The sequence below is a fragment of the Onychomys torridus genome, chromosome 10 (genome assembly GCF_903995425.1).
Source record: "Onychomys torridus chromosome 10, mOncTor1.1, whole genome shotgun sequence".
Lineage (NCBI taxonomy): Eukaryota > Metazoa > Chordata > Mammalia > Rodentia > Cricetidae > Onychomys > Onychomys torridus.
The window spans coordinates 75,718,302-75,723,231 of NC_050452.1; positions in this window are offsets into that span (position 1 = coordinate 75,718,302).

The following is a 4,930-nucleotide window of genomic DNA, read 5'->3' on the forward strand; positions in this document are numbered from 1 at the left end:
TCTGACAGACCATTTTCAGAAGCAGGAATTCTGAAAGACCATCTTACCCTGTCTTGGCAAAGTATAGTGGTCGCTTTCCTTGTGTCCTGCTTGTCCAGAAAGGACAGCATTTGTACTGTCAGCAGTTGAGGCGAGGGCAGTTCTTTGCCCAGTAGGCCACTTTGTGCCAAGAAGACAAAGACAAATTTCCAAATGGAAATGTCTTAGAAGCCCAACATTCTCTCGGGATCAAACAAGTTTGTATTCTACAGATGCTTCTGGCCACTTCTTTTGTTTCTCTTCCTTCCTTCCTTCCTTCCTTCCTTCCTTCCTTCCTTCCTCCCTCCCTCCCTTTCTTTTTATTAAAACACAGCTTATTAGAAGAGGTAAGTGAACCAATAGATTTCACATTGCTACCGCAGGGGGTAGTGTTTTAAAAAGAGTAGGAGGAGCTCCATTGTCTCATGTCTGTTCTTCCCTCTGTACCCCACCCCTCTGTCTACACCTCTCACAGACTGTCATCATTAGAAGGGGTGGAAGAGTGAAGGAGAGAGAGGACTGTGGCACAGGCCGCTGAATACAGCATTTCCCCCTGCAGACAGGATTTATGTTGTGTTGATGACTGTTTGATATGAAATCCATAGCACTAAATTTTAAGCGGCATTAAATAATGCCAAGCCATAATTCATAATCACACCCACTGTGCTAGGTCCTTAAGATGTGAAGTGATGCCTACAGGCTCTGTCTCCCTACACATGAATTAGACACGTGTCTATCCTTTGGAAAAGAAAAAACGTCTGTATTGTAACATATTAAATTAATTGCTAGGATATTATTTGTGTGTAAACAATTCCAGCATTACATAATTTAAAATAAATCTTACAAAATTTCACTACGGAAAAAATAATGAAAATGCTGCTGGAGTTTGATTGTGAAGGAACTGAAATGTCTCCTCCTTTGCCCCCATTGCTGTCCCTTCCTGTGGCTTTTCCTTTAGAATCAGTAAAACCCCTTGACTGACCTGCACTTGACTTTAAATAGCAGAAGGAAGTAAGTCCACGCTGCCAAGTTAGGGAAATCAAGCCACCAGGGCCGAGCGCAGAGCGCAGAGGTCACTGATGCTCTGTCATGTTGGCCATTCTGACAGATGCCTGGCTACATGGGACTAATCTGAATTTCTTGCCTTCTAAAAATCCTAAGGCAAGAGCTCTCTTAGGTGCCTGTTTCCAGCTTTAAACCTTTTTCTCTAGTGAAATAGACAAAGTGGCCGCTCAGTCTTAAAAGCAAGTAAATCTCCATAAGCACTTCTCACTACCAGAGACTCCTGAGGGCTCCTCATGTGCCCCAGGTGGGGTGGAAACCCACACAGAGGGTGGGAACAGCAGCAACATCTTTCAGAGGAGACTAATGAGGAGGTAAGCCAGAGGAAGGAAGGGGCTAGGTATGGCGAAAACAGACTTTTAGAGAGTGGGAATTATTTGTAAAAAATAATTATTGGTAAAAGGCTAGATTTTTTTTCATTTTTGTGGTTTAAAAAAAAAAACCACTTGAATTAAAATCTATTTCTGATAAGTTAGACTCCTAAAGGAATTAAAATCCAATTTCTTCTTTAGAAATTATCTTCATTTTGTGTTAGAGTGGAAGAGGGAGCTCACAAGGATTATCTCAAAATCTGAGCTCACCACACATTGTCCACATCTTGTTTGGAGTGGCCAGTCAGGCTTCTTTGGCCTGCCCATTTGTGCGGGTGCTGTGCTGGTCAATAATGTGCCAGGCAGAATATTTTCTAGCTTTGTGAATTGAACTGGGAGTTGTGTGGTGAGTTGGTCAAGGCAATGAGGAAGGAAGAAAATAAGTATTCCTAGAATCCTGTGAAGGGTCTGGTCCACACCAATATTTTCAGTGTGCTTTCCCACAAATCATAAATACGGGAAATTGCGGGGTGATGGTTGTGAGTTTTCAGTCACGTAACTCCAAGTTGAAGGTTTCTTCCTGTTAGCATTGGCAAATTAGTATGTTTTGCTTTTTTAAAAATAGTATTTCAATGTCAACATTATGGAGTTAGCTTAGAGAATTTCACATATATACAAGCTATTATAACACTAATTCATTGTCACAGGTTGCTCTCGACAATTTTTGAAATTTTTATTAACTAAAAAGAAAATAGCCAAGCATAGGTGTAAAGATGCTTCATTCATCTCAAATAACTGAATATTTATGATATGCCAAACACACTCAACGATGAATGAAACTTAAGTATGGATGGAAATATGTATGTGATATACTTCAAAGTTAAGAAAATAAGGTTGAATTCCAGGCAGTGGTGGCACACGCCTGTAATCCCAGCACTCAGGAGGCAGAGGCAGGTGGATCTCTGTGAGTTTGAGGCCAGCCTGGTCTACAGAGCTAGTCCAGGACAGGCTCCAAAGCTAAATACTAGGTGCTATATCATTCCATTTGTACATAATAAAGTGCCACGTGTATGCATAGAGACATGTATTACCAAATATTGTGTTTTTGTTTTGAATTTGTAGCAATTCTCCTGTGTCATCCTCCCAAGCACTAGAGAACAGGTGTGCACCATCACATCTGGTTGGGGACCAAGTTGTTAACCTTCGGTATATCCAAATCACTTCAGTTCCCTGGGAACATCCTTAAAAAATAACAATATTATTATCTGTTGTATATGGGTGTTTTGCCTGTATGTATGTCTATACACCACATGTGTGCTTTCCTGTCTGACCTCAATGGTGGTAACAGGTGGGATCAGAACCTAGAGAAGCCATTAATTTCCAGGATGGTGGTACTTAGATCTTCTTTACTGGAGATCTAGAATTGGAACAAGAAACACCAAGGAGCTGAGTAGTTTGCTGGAGGTGGGAGACATGGCGTCTGGGATGGGGACCTCTATAAGAAAAACAGACAAGAGATGGAGGATGAGTTCCCGATTTCCTTCCAGTTCTAAGATACAGCTGTGCAAATCAGAATGTCCTGTTTATCTTTGAGACTGTTGATTCACATCTATTAAACAAACAAACCCATCATATATTCAACTTAGTACAAATGGACTTCTTAGTAATTCAGACATTTTCACTGCTCATCATGCATTCCTTCTTTTTGAGATCTTAGATGGCTCTCTCTCAAATCCACGGCCTCCAGTCTCTGTTTCTTTAATTGTCCCCTCTCTCTCTCTCTTAATATATTCTGTATAATATAAATGCAGTCTGATTAGTCTGTATAATGTTACTCATATGTAAACCTTGTACTATATTTCTAGTGTTTGCTTTATCTTTTTTTTTCAGTTTAAAATAAAAAATTTATTCATTGAGTAAAATGCCACTCATCCTAGATGTTGACAGATGGCAAATCGAATATACCATTAATAATCAACCACCATATGTATGTGAAGACCTTATAGTAAGAACCATAAATATCACATTGGATTGATTTTGCTAGCTTCCAATCAGCATGACAAAGACATAACCCTAGTCTATGAGAAACGGTATTGTAGGGAGCTAAAGTGGCAGCTCCTATTGTCAAGATGTTTGTGTTCTTAGAAGTGGGTTGTTAGCACAGGAAACTGCTTCATCTTGGAATGTACATTAATTTGAAGACTAGACAATCTGAAATAATGTTAGAACTTGATATATGATATGCTCAGTCTCCTGTACTGTAACTCGGTTTGGGATATATAATATGCTTATTGTGACAATTGGCTTATTTCTGACAAATGGCGGGATGCTGCTCTGACATTGTCTCAACAACAACAGACTTTCTGAGCCTGAACAAGCAAACATCTGTCATTTTAGCCAAAGGCTAAATTCTCGATTTATTTTTTGTTTTCATATATTCTATTTACAATTTTCATTCTATAATTGTCTTTCTTGATTTCACATTAGAGAGGTACTCAGAAATCACCTGGATTCATCTTTGTTAAAAAACAAAAACAAAACATAGCAGATGTATTTTAGTAATTATGTAACAATTTCTCCTGCAGGCAAAAAACATCTCGCAGGCATTTTAATGAAACCAGCTGCATCCTTAGCATGCTGGCAAATGTGCTCTATTTCATTTTCATGAATCTATATTATAGTATGTATGATAAGAAGGATAGCATGGCAAAATGGGCTGTATACAGAATGTAAAATTTTCATATAATCAATGTCAAGTTAAATTATAAATATATGCCTATTTTTCAAATGTAAGGAATAATATATGACTACATATAGGTTAAGATGACATGAGAGATCCTTTCTTTTGAGAAGAGTTGACTTTGATGGGCAGGTTTCACTAAATTCAATTGCCGTGGGTTTCTTATTCTAAGAGAGATCAGTGGAATACTTAAAAAATAAATTATCTTCTTGATGACAATTTCTCTACAGTCTCATATCTTGTTGATCTTTACAAATGCTAAATGTTTTATAATAAGATGAAATAAATGTGTAAGTGAGGCTAGAACTCAGAGCTGGCTTTGTTTGGTTAAGCCCTTTAGTCGCTGAACCTAAGCTCTAGATTCTGAGAGCCTCATGTTGTTTATTTCTTGCTATATGGTGTTGGAGACTGAACCCAAGCCCTGTGTTCACAAACTAGCTTCACTACTATGCTATATACTCAGCCCCATGCAGCCTGATTTTTGCCTTGGTTTGTTTTGGCATTCTTTTATAATGGTTTCCATATTACCTTTAAATCCTCTTGGTATGATTATTTTTTTAAAGTAGAAAACACTTCCTAAGAGTACGTTTTCTCTTCTATATGCAAAGCTCTTCCTTTATCTAAACCTCACCCCTTTCCTTTTATAGAAGGCAGTTATGAATCCTTTTGGCTGAAAAGACAGAATAAAGAGGAAGAAGGTGCAGGGTGAGAGGAAGGAAGGGAAGAAAAACTCGGAGGCAAATGGTGTAAGGCAAAGGAGTTTCCGTGGAGCAGGAGGAGGCGTAAGCACAAAGATTAA